This window comes from Schistocerca piceifrons, chromosome 1 (assembly GCF_021461385.2).
Source record: "Schistocerca piceifrons isolate TAMUIC-IGC-003096 chromosome 1, iqSchPice1.1, whole genome shotgun sequence".
Taxonomy (NCBI): domain Eukaryota; kingdom Metazoa; phylum Arthropoda; class Insecta; order Orthoptera; family Acrididae; genus Schistocerca; species Schistocerca piceifrons.
The window spans coordinates 438,979,437-438,992,448 of record NC_060138.1 but is presented as its reverse complement, the minus strand read 5'-3'; positions in this window follow the sequence as shown (position 1 = coordinate 438,992,448).

Here is a 13,012-nt window from a genome sequence, read left to right as displayed (position 1 = left end):
AGCTGGATGGTCGCTCCTGCATGTGTATGTGTTGCAATACGCCTTTCCAACGTATCCCACACGTGTTGTGAGTGACTTAAATCGGACTAACGGTCAGACTAGCTCATTCACCAACTTCTTCTCATTCAAAGAGCTCCTCCAATTGCGCTGCTCAAATTGATCGCGCATTGTGATCCAAAAAAACGAAGTGTGGGCCGAATGCACCCTTGGAAAGAGGCACATGGCGAAGGAGTATAGTGTCACAATATCATTGACCAGTAAGTGAACCTTGTTCAAAGATTTGGGGGTCAGTATGCCAAAGAAACAGTTGGGGTCCCCACACCATAAAACCTGAACCACCACAACGATCACGTTCGTCAGTGTTGGCTGGTTGATTCAGGAGAGGGTCCCATTGGATTATGGAAGGATGGGGAAGGAAGTCGGCCGTCTCCTTTCAAAGCAACCGTCCCGGCATTTGCCTGAAGCGATTTAGGGAAATCAAGGAAAATCTGTATCAGGATAGCCGGTCGCGGATTTGAACCGTCACTGTTCTTTGGTGCATTACCCACCGTCAGATGGGGAGAGTTTAGAAAGCATAGGCTCTACCAAACTGCGAAATTGGTATGCGTATTTTTCGTATTATTTTATTACCTTTGACTCATTTCATTTTTTATCACATAGATAACGGAGGCTGTTTGAGGTCTGATTTCATTATAGTGATCGTATCTTTTCTGCCACATTCTACAGAACTGGGCAGTGGAGGTTTGTGAAGTCTATAACTCACTCGGCATTGGACTCAAGTCCAATGAAATTGAAAAACTGCTAGTTGCCTTATATAGCGCCAATTATTTCTCGTCGCTGTACGTGCAACGTAGTCCCCCCATTGAATTCGTGTGATTCACAATGAGATATTAGGCATCCAAATGGCCAATACCGCAATTTATTTAATCCATTGCCGTATCTTCAGTAATGCTTGAAACATGTTATTGCTTCGTTATATACTCAAAACTAAATCAGTTACTGTGAAAAACAATAAACTACAAAGTTTTCACAATTATTTGTGCGTCCTTCGTAAATGGTGAGTGGGCTGTTAATGGCAGGGTGTATCTAGCGGCAGGTTCTGTATTAAAATGTATAGGTGTGAGCGTGAAGATAAGCGGTAAAACCTCTGAAGTTCTTGGATGCCTGTAAATTACTGATGCTAGCAGCAGATTCGCTTCGTTTACTTGAGGTAATTGTAAATTAGGAAGCGACGTGGTTTCAACTATAGACAATTTTGTGGCGTTGAGTAGGCCCGAATGTGGTAAATATACTTCAACGTAGTGTTCAATTTCAAAGTTCAAGCATTAAGTTTCAAGACATAATGCTAATTTCGTGTGTGTGGCAGTAGTCAGGGAACTTCCTTCATCTCTGAGGCGAGGCATTTGTATTGTCTGATACAGTGAGCTTTAAACTACTGTCATAGTAGGCCTAAGTAGCGACTGTGTGGGTCCTAAACTTAAATGTCTCTCTCTTTGGTGTACGTAGCTGACACATGTTTCAGTTACATGACAGAAGATTTATTCATAGGAAAATGATTTATATTCTTTTATGTTTTAAATTAGTGAACTCCGAAACCGGCATTTTTCGAACGCAACACGTCGCAAATTCTATACTGGGCCCCTGATGAACGTAGTTACGGTCGAAAAGTTATTTAATATTCGTTCCGGGTCAGGGTTGTTGAAAAAGTCAGGCTTACTGAAAGCCGATTAACCGAAGATGACTCAGTTTTAGACTATGCCACTGTCTATTAACAAAGAGCGTATCTAATGTACCATACGTAAAGACAGCATGGAAGATATAATGGGAGAATTAGAGTATCAGCGAGGATTTTTCTGATGTACGGAAAACTACATCAAGTCTTCTGCACGCTTGGGTGGTAATTCCTCCCTTCTAGTGAGGTGCAGACTTAAGTTACGTGATGCATTTCTGGCTCTGACGCTCCAAAAGCAAGCAATTAAGGCACACTGCACGGAGCGAGAACACCAAGTTTAATATTAAAAAAAGGAATGCGTAGTACAAAATATACGAAAATTACATCTCTTTAAAGCACACACACAATTTCAAGTAATTACTTTGACAAAAACGCGTCGTGTAGTTAAGTATGACACATATAAAGAGAGGGTCTTTGTATGCCGCATCTATTTATCATAATTAAACGTTATTTAGTTTGTAAGATTAAATGCACAAACTTTAGTACCACCGGAACTGTACAATTATTTTGATACTGTCGTCTACCTGAGTAATATGTTTGCGCATGCGTTTAATTTTCTCGATTAAATCTCAAAGCGACGTCGTCCTATGGGCACCACTCACCCTTGCCCTCCGTATCAAACAGAATAACCTTTTTAGAGAGAGGAGAAAAATTATAAAATCTCTCGGCTTAACGTGGTGTCAGTTGCATAAGGGTAGAGAGCGCACAATGATAAGTTAAGCATAACAACCATTCGAATTTTAGAGTCCGTAAAATGCTTCATTCGAGCGGTGACTGCATAAAGGTGTCACTTGAAACTTCTCAGTTAAGCATTGTCATTTGAAGAAGTGAAGATATCGCGTTAACTCGCAGTCACTTTTTGTGTGGTTTTGAATCCCTCTGATATAAGGTAACCACCCATATCATGGACTAACACCAATTTTTATAGCCAGTTATGTTGCTCTAACACACCTATGTTGGAAGAATGGTTACTTAGCAACAAATTCCCATGTCAACAAATGCTTCATCGGAGGTGGACGCCAGCTAGCAGCAACTTTCGTGGAATGGCATCTAGGTGGGGGCAGTAACCAGCCAGTGGCAAATACAACCAACCCTGCAGCCAGTTCACTTCCCCTAAGCTGATACTTTTTTGCGTTTTTACTGTTATTATGCTCTTATGACTAATAATAATAAACATGAATCGTAATAAATAATAATAATAACAATAATAATTATAAATAATAATTTTAATAATTTCCTGGGCAATATACGACAGCATGCCGTTCAAAACTTCTGCTTCGGAGTTACTAGAAACGTGTTGAAGGGGAGACATTTGAAGAAAAATAAAGGCACTAGTAACTACAAAAAGGTATTTGGAGGGTTTTAATCCGTTTTTACCTCAGAGAAACAGAAGAAAATTTTTGACAATATATATATATATATATATATATATATATATATATATATATATATAATCTTGTTTCGAAGAGAGGGCCAAGCAGAATTACGTAACACATCGCATTTTCAAGGTAGATGAAACCGGACTTAAAATAATCTCTCAAAAAAATTAAACTGAGACGTATAAAACATGTCTTAGAGGCTGAGTTTGTTACCCGTGCTGTGAGGACTTTATCATTTCTCGTGTCGCGTATATCAGTTGAAGGCAGCTTCATCCCTCATTTCATTATATTTCCAAGCACTCGGTTGAAGCCTGAATCGCTGGATGGAACTCCGCATGAAACAGAGTTTATCTACCACGCTTCAGAATTGATACAAAGTAAACTGTTCGTTGAGCGGTTTAAGCATTTCCTGCTACAAGAAGAGCACCTAGAAATGTGTCTGATAATGTAAGGGCATTTCATCGCTACAAAAACATTGAAATCACTCGAATGACCATGGCTAAACATATTGTTGTGTTGTTCACCTCTATCCACATTGTAGTCATAAACTCCGTCCACAGTTCCAAGGTAGACGTTCCACTCAGTTCTCTGAGTGAATTTAGAAAATATTAGATTGGACCACTCAATGAAAACATTTTCTCCAAAAACAATTTTTCTACAGTAGAAATAACTGAAGTCCCCTTGCCATTCCTATTCCTCTTACGACAACCTACAACGACGCTGATATTATTGTAGGTGAAAGCTGAGATGAGCAATGTAGACCATCCGACATCAAGGTGAACCGTGCATCGCAGCCGTTGGCTTCGAAAAATTGAACTCCTAGCAATATCGATGAAACTAAAGATCCATGACCACGCCCATCTTTTCATTTCAACCCGAGAGGCGTTGTACCTTTGTCTCGCGTATCTGAGACGAAAGGAAGAAAATGTTGTGCTGTGCTGTTGACTGGAATCCCTTACATAAATGATCTTGTAGCAGAGAAGCATGAGACGGAAACAAAAGGAATGGGAATCTGGGGAGGAGGAAAGTAATGGCAAGAAAAACTCATCGAAAGCAGCTAAGTAATCGGTCCCAGCAACTTTCAACAAAAGTTGAAGACTCAGAGGATAAAGACGATACGGGCTGCCTGCACTGTTTCGAAAATTATCAGTGACTGTTTCTAATGGATGTTGGATCAAGTGTCCACGATGTGCATTGCGGACACATCAGTGTGTGGATATTGGTGAGAACGAAAACGGCTATTTGTGGAAAATTATACCCAAAATTTGCTGTCTCTCTTTACGTTTTCTCGACAGTAATAATGAACTTTTTCTCCTTGAAAAGACTTGTATTATCCAATTAATTTTATAATCTCAGAAAATATTTTTCTCTGCGGCTTTTGTAGTTATCTGATCATTACACGCTTTCCCGTGGGTCTACTGATGAGTTAGGTCTTCTCCTTTGCCGTAGGGCTATTTTAGGAGTTAGGTCTTTTCCTTTTGTCCGGTAACAATGAAAAAATTAAAGGAGGTAGGAGGGTAGGCAGACTGAACACCCTGTAATTTTGTTCTAGATCAGTTGCATCTTACCTGAAAAATCGCGAAACCTTAAGATTACCGTTATGCCCGCCCTTGCCTTACGTACGGGTCAAGGTATGTTACTACTGGTTTCTGGAGTGAAACTATAATGCACAAATAAAATGTCTTAATACTGAAGTTGGCAAGGACATGTAACAATTAATCCTTCTGCCATCGATGAACAGCCATCTTTTTCTAATATTTCAAGTACGAAACGTTTAAACTGCAGAAAGGCTAATAAACGAACCAGCTATAAACTCTAAGAAAAAGGTATCCTTTTGAGCATAGGGTGTAAGAACACGATACTGACAAACTTCTAGTGAATGCCCTGAGCAACAAACTGAGGACAGGTGTCCATGTTAGGAATGATCATCCAACAGTAATACAGAGCCTCGTATTTGTAGGGACAACGACTTCCTCTGCGCCACGCATCCGGCAGCGAACGTGGATTCTGTATGCAGAGTTCAAGAAAAACTTTTCGCAGTTAACACGTATCTATTACACACTGAAGGCGGTCGACTGCCACGGTCTTAAATAGGGAAGCTGGAAATAGTTACTGCGTAGACAAGAAACTGACCGTGTAACTGGACGCCCAATATTGTCGGTGTATGGTGGTTTTGGGTATGGAGTTTTACTAGCCTTAGATTATTTCGGCATGACCTCTAATAAGGCCAAACATCTATCGCTACTCAAGGCATCTGCTTCAATGGAAGTTGCTGCAGTCAGTCGTGTCCAGTACATAGCAACAACAAGTTCATGAATCGCGGAACTGCTATGTAAATTAAAAGAAATTAAATTTAAACATAAACAAAGCAAAATGAAATTTAAGAGCTTTGGCAGGGACAGAGAATACAAACCAAGTTTCAAACAGTGAGCATTGCAACAGATTCTGTTTTTTATAAGAAAGTATACAAAATTAAATGTATTGCCTATCTGTAGGATTCCAATGGGCCTGACATCATGTATCACTGACGGACACCTCCACCCGAATATACCAGGCATAGTGTCAATGCCTTCAAATCTTGGATGTGTCATTCACTGCAACCAAGTTGAACCGAAAGGCTACGAGCTGTGGAGATTCTCGTGCAAGTCCAGTGGCAGACGCTACAGAAGATGCGTTGTGCATCACGATATGGTTGACTTAAAATTTCTGAGAGCGTATGTTCCTAGTAAAGTCAACACGCGCCTCACTTGCGCATATAACTCGGGAAAAGACTATAAAAGTAAATGGTGAAGAGTTTACATGGAGACATACACAATACTCTTTATTCCCGTGCCCCATTCGGCAACTGGAACAGAAAATGGGAGAGGTGACAGCGCGACACGATGTACTCTCCTCCACACGCCGAAAGTCACTTATAGAGCAAAGCTGCAGGCTCCATGTAGTTTCTTTATGATTTCCGTCCTTGGTGTAGCGGTGTTTATCTCCCAACCATATGTGAGAGCTATGAGCTTCAACACGTTCTCCTGGTTTCTTCTATGAACAAATCGTATGCAGTATAATAAGGCTGCGTTGTGTAACACTGAAAAAGCCAGTGTCCAAACTTTACACGAAAAAAAATCTGCGAACAGATGCCGTCAATCTCCAGACTGTCTTGCGCTTGTTTGCAATCCACGTATCTCAGCGCTGGGACATGTGTATTGGTCTGCGTCAAACCTCTCTAACACATCATCTTCAGACCTTAGAGCGCCTCTGCTTTCGTTTAGCATGCGCCCTCTACCGTTGTGGCTTCGTTTAAGCCATCCCTTTAATCCAGGTACCGACAAATAGCAAAAAACGCACAGGGGTGAGGCAAAAACATAATTGGATCCTTTCTTACGTAGAACGTGAAATTATGTGTTTATATCTTCTCCATGTGATAGGGGTCCGACTGCTTAGCTGGGTGGTTGGAGATTTTCTCCGCTCGTTGTATTGTCTTCATCGTCATTTCATTCTCATCACCGGCGCGAAACTCGCCCAATGTGGCGTCTACTGAAATAAGACTTGGACTCGACGGCCCAACTTCCCCGGATGGGACCCCTCCCCCCCCCCCCCCCCCCCGGCCAACGATGCCACCTTGTTCATTTGTCTGCCTGCTTAGCTGATGGTTACGTGCTTATCTCCAATGCTGTGGGCCTGGGTACGATTACCGCCCGGGTTGGAGATTTTTTCCCCTCGTGGACTGGGTGTTGTGATGTTCTCATCATTTCATCCTCATCACTGGCACGCGAGTCGCCCAGTGTGGCGCCGACTAAACCTAAGACTCTCACTTGGCGACCAAACTTCTCCAGATGGGGCCTCCTGGCCAGCAATGTCATACGATCATTTCATTTTTATGTCACTGGGCTCCGACCTAGCGAATTTCGTTATGAGGCGGCACAATAGTACGATCCAAACCACGAATGAGGTCTGTTAGTGCCTTGTTTACGCTGCTCTTCGCCCTCTGTCACCACTGTGCTTTAATGATCTCTATGGCGCTTGCACCAGACTCGTTTCTTGCTACGTCAGTGCCCTAGCGACGGGCGTTGGCCCATATACTATAGCATTGAATAATGTTTACAGACCTGATTTCTACCCCCACTTTGTTACTCAAGAAACCTTCTGCAAGCCCTCGGTGGTGGCCAGTGTCGTTTTGGCACAGACCATCGTTACTCCCAAGATTTTTGTGCCTTTATTCCTTTGACGTCGGACAATGTTAATGTGGAAAGTGCCCACTGGAGCCGTGCTTCACACTCCACGTTGATCTGTAGATCCCGCTATCATTCGCTGGGTAAGTTAGCTGAAAGGAAGGCAATAGCATACCAGTTCCAATAGGACCACGCCCAAAAAAGCCCTGTGGTGTTCACAGCAAACTATGGCGTTAAGACCACGTTTCCTTCTTATAATACTTGTTTTACGAACATGAATTAATAGTTCTGCAAATTTTCCAATGTAACTACATGGAATCTGCAACTGTGCTCTACAAGTGATCGTTGGTGTACGGAGGAGAGTACATCGTGTAGCGCTGTCAGCTCTCCCATTTTCTCTTCCAGTTGCCGAATGGTGCACGGGAATAAAGAGTGTTGTATATGTCTCCGTGTAAACTCGACTCCACCATTTACCTTTATAGTCTTTCCACGGGTTATATGCGGGAGTGAGGCGCGTGTTGACTCTGCTAGGAACATACGCTTCAGAAATTTTATAAGTCAACCATACCGTGGTGCACAACGCCTCTTTTGTAGCGCCTGCCACTGGAGTTGCATGAGAATCTCCATGACGCTTACGCACATACATCTTCATCTACATACATATTCCTCAAGCCACCGTATGGCACATGGCGGAGGGTACCCTGTACCACTACGGGTCATTTCCTTTCCTGTTCCACTCGCAAGCCGGCCAGAGTGACCGGGCGGTTCTAGGCGCTACAGAGTGAAAACGCGCGACCGCTACGGTCGCAGGTTCGAATCCTGCCTCGGGCATGGATGTGTGTGATGTCCCTAGGTTAGTTAGGTTTAATTAGGTCTAAGTTCTAGGGGACTGATGACCTTAGAAGTTAAGTCCCATAGTGCTCAGAGCCATTTGAACCATTTTTTTCCACTCGCAAATATAGCAGCCAAAGACAACTGTCTAAATGCCTCCTTACGACTCCTAATCTCTCCTATCTTCTCTTTATGCTCCTTAAGCGAAATGTACTTTGGCGGCAGTAGAATAGTTCTACAAATGGCCTAAAACGCCGGTTCTCTTTTTCAAAAAGAAAAGAACGTCGGCTTCCTTCCAGTAAAGCCCATTTCACTTCCCGAGGCATCTCCATAATACTTTCCATTTGTTCGAACCCACCTATAACAAATCCAGCAGCCCACCTCTGAACTGTTTCAATGTCTTAATTCGACCTGGTACCGATCCAAACACGCGAAAGTACTCAACAATGGCTCGCACTAGTGTCCTATATGTGGGATCCTTTAAACATTCCTAGAATATACCAATTAACCCTCCTACACAGTACAGCATAGACTGCTGCATACTCTGTCCGCCAGATCCTTTGTGTTGCCTGGCATACGATACCTGTATCTTTGATGAAAATTCACCGTCGGGGACAACATCCTGGGTTCCTTTTCTTAAGAAGGCTTCGAGCCACTCACATATGTTAGAACCATTCCGTAAGCTTGTACTTTCAATAACAGTCGGCTGTGTGATACCGTGTCAAATGCTTTGCGGAAATTTAGGAATATGGAATCCTCCTGTGGCCATTCATCTATGGCTCGCAGGTCTTGTGTGAGAAAAGAGCAAACTGGATTTCACCAGAGAGATACTTTCTAAAACCGTGCTAGTTTCTGACCAGAAGCTTCTCCCCTCTTGAGAAAGTTTATTATACTCGAACTGAGAATATGTTGAAGGATTCTGCACAAACCCATGTTAGAGATATTGTACTGTAATTTTGGGGTTATTATACAGTAATTTTGGGGTTATTTTGCCCTTCTTATATACAGGAGTCAGCTGAGCTTTTTTCCGTTCACTTGGGACTTAGCTCTGTGCGAGAGACTGGCGATAAATGTAAGCTACCTGAGGCGCCAATGCTGTAGAGTATTCTTTGTAAAACAGAAATGGGACTGCATCCGGACCTGGTGACTAATCTGCTTTTCACTGCACCAGGAAAACTTATTCCTATGTCCTCCATACTGGAGTCTGTGCGATGGTCAAACGACGGTATGCTTGTATGATTCTTAAATGCAAAATTTAGGCAGGCCGGAGTGGCCGAGTGGTTCTAGGCCCTACAGTCTAGAGCCGCGCATCCCCTACGGTCGCAGGTTCGAATCCTGCCTCGGGCATGGATGTGTGTGATGTCCTTAGGTTAGTTAGGTTTAAGTAGTTTAAGTTCTAGGGGACTGATGACCTCAGAAGTTAAGTCCCATAGTGCTGAGAGCCACTTTTTTTGGGAAATTTAGAACTTCGGATTTACACTTGCTATCTTCTATTGTCACACCAGAATGGTCAACCCACATAGTGATTTTACGTAGGACCAAGATCTACTGCTAAGATATGCTGCAGCGGTTGTAGTAAGACTAGCGCTTTTTTGTTTTTTTATTTTATTTTTTTTATAAACGCACGAATTCCTATTAACTTTTTGTACCTTCTGGTTTGAACCGAGAGTGCAACAGAATTTGCTTCCCCAACATTTTTCGAATTTCGTTGTTAAACCATGGTGGCTCTGTTTCGTCGCTAAGTCATAATAAATAATTTATATTAATATATTACATTTAATTAAATTTAAATACCTATAATGTTATTTTATAATTATTAAATGATTATTTTAATACATTTATTTACTTTTTCCATCGTACTGGAACTAAACACTGTGAGATCATTGTATAAGTGAATGCTACAACTGTCTATGTTCTCTTTCTAGTAGAAATATTCTCCTGGCCTTCTTGATTGTTAACGTTTGTACCCAAGTCGCTATAATGGTATAATGGTCTGTATACTGACGCAATGCTATTTGTAGGTACAAGGTCTTAAATATTTCCGTTGCGTGTTGACCGTCGAACTAGTTAGTTTCCGAAAACTTGTTCAAAAAACATTGCAAGACTGTCTGTCGGTCCCCTGCAACGAATCCATAGACGTCCGAGGTTAAAGTCGCCTCCAACTACTAAACAAATTTTGTTTGACATTTTTAATGTAACTACCGTTCAGCAACGGTGAATGTAAATGAATGACGAGCCGCTGCATGGCACCAGCCACATACGGGCCGTTTCACAGTCTTTTAATTCAGGGTTTACTTTTAACGTGAAGTTTCTTACGCTTAGCCCAGTTCCAGTGGCAATTTTTCCAATGGATTTTGTTTGGTTTTAATGATGGTCAGACATACCGTGTTACTTGATATGACCTTCCTTGCTCTGAACTTTGTCGTCGACAGTATGTGATTGTTCATGTACATGTATTTCTGAAGACGACAATTTTACAATTGTTGAACCATGATCAAGAGTTGTTAATAAGCATTTATACCTGCATCTGGCTGACTGATATTCTTAGGATATTCTCTATTCCGCTTGTCAATCATACCTGATAAAGAGTGCCGGACTGACGAGCTGCATCGAAAAGAAGTCGAGCGCGGGTTTTGTAAACTGCTCTCCTCACGGGGTTACTACTATTCTTGAGCATTCTTCCACTGAATATCACTCTGGTATCTGTCTTTCCTACGATTACTCTCATGCGGTAGTTCTACTTTAAATAGTTCCGCAGGCATGCTCCCAGGTAAATGAAGAGTGTAACTTCTCACTCATTGTTCAGTAAACCATAAAATAACGGGTCTTCTCGCCTATCTCTATACAGTACATCGCATTTGTCTGAGAGTCGACGCCCAAAGTAACCCACGAAAATTTGTAGCTGGACCAGTTCTGTTTCAGACTTTGCTTTCTTGATAAGTTATTTTAACTATTTTTTTTTGAAGCCTTAATCCCCTCTTTTGGTAAGTTATTTTTGTTCCCCATTTCTGATCTTCTTGACCCGGCCTCTTCGTCGTTTCCCTCTCGTCCCTTAACGGTGTGATATTAATTCAAATTATCGGAAATAATACACTACAATTAGAGAACCAGTTCTCTTAGTTGAAGTTAATGAAGGAAAATTGTCGCTGTCACGTTGACGTTAAATAGACGGCGCTTCCCTTAGCGCCTCACCAGAAGGGAAACCAAACTCACAGTCTAGAAACTGAGATCGACTTTTGCAGCGCATTCTTCTTTCTTCACTAAATAAGCGAAATTAAATCGTTTTGTTTCTAACCATGATGATTCATTCTCCACAAATGACAGCATCTTTTTTATTTCCACAAATTTTTACTCCTTTCAGCATTTTATACATCACTTTTCCTTGAATCAAAACGCCAAAAAAGTCGAATTTTCTTTTGCAGCTACTATATTTTGCCAAGATATTATACCGTGATCAAATGATTTTTTGCCCTCGGCCACCGACGATGTCTTGAACAGAGTTGCCTTCGATTTGACGGAGGCCTCAATAGCATATAGCCGTCTGTAAAATCCCTCATATTTTTTTTAAGTTCATCAAACATCTTGGGAAAAAGGCGTCAGAGTATTAAACAAACTCATTAGCAACATGCGAGTATGTTTAATGCAGGTCAATGACTCTCGATAATCGGTCGCAAGAAAAGGAAGTAAACAGAAATCGATGTTATTAGGGCAGGGTAGACGTGGTTACTATGAAGATAACGGTGGGAAAACGATTAGAGGAGAAAAAAGTGAAATGTCGAAAATGAATTGGTTAGCTGCAGTAAACTACGCAGGATTTGGTATCACATCATCAAGGTCCAGCGGGCACTGTGGCAGGCTAGACAGAACGGCAAGCGAGATTGACAAACATGACAATAATTTCATTCGGAAAGACGAATCTGTCAGGCTCGTTCCTGAAGGGTAAGTGCACCATACTTGCTCTACGAGACTACTACCGACAGGGCCAAATTACTCTCGGCTGTAAAAAGTATTTCACTTTATGATCCATCGCTGATATACGGTACCTGATTAAACGAATCCTGACACCTCTATGTAGCTGATGACTAGACGTCACGAAAGGCTGATCTGTCAGTGTAACAAAGAGGCGGGCAGTATTGTGCTATCAGTACAGAATCTGCAATAACTGAGTGGGTCGATCAGGAGAGTGACTTCGACTGTGGACTATACTCTGTTCACCACAAGAATAAACCTGATGTAAACATTACGCCGTGTATTCTCCCGCGTTTGCTTGGATCTCATTGGACTTCGTTCCAAGTGGAGCGGAAGCCAAACTGTGAGCAGTACAGTCAAGTACAATCATGAGGAAACGTTATGTGCTGTGTTACACGCACAGAGACAGAGCGATAATGCGGGACAGCAGCTTTACCTGCACATTAAACTTGGACAGCACTGACTAGCCAGCAGTCCAGCTAACCTGCAATGACGTGTGCAGTTGCAGTTCAGATGTAAAAAGGGTCGAGAAAAGAAACAATATAGCTTCGAATGTCATTTAACTTTTAAAGAGAATGAAATAATATTCGGAGAAACTGCGGCACTACCGCGCGCATCTTAGGTGACCAAACAGAAAGCATAAAATGCACTCATTATCACCTGACATAGTACTCTAATCTCAAACAAGAGTGACGCAAATTTCTAACTTCAACAAAGGGTAATTTTTCTGAGCGAGCTGTGTGTAATGCAAAAGCATACTTCAGGGATTTCACCGTACTGTTGAATACTGGAGGTATTAATTACAGTCAGCCGCCTGGTAATCTCTTAGCTCCTTCCTTATCCGAATCCAAGAAATACATTTCACTTCTGGAAGTCTCACCTGCTACGTTGATAATGAGCCTATCAACAAAAGAATCCACGAAGACATCCAGGCGCCG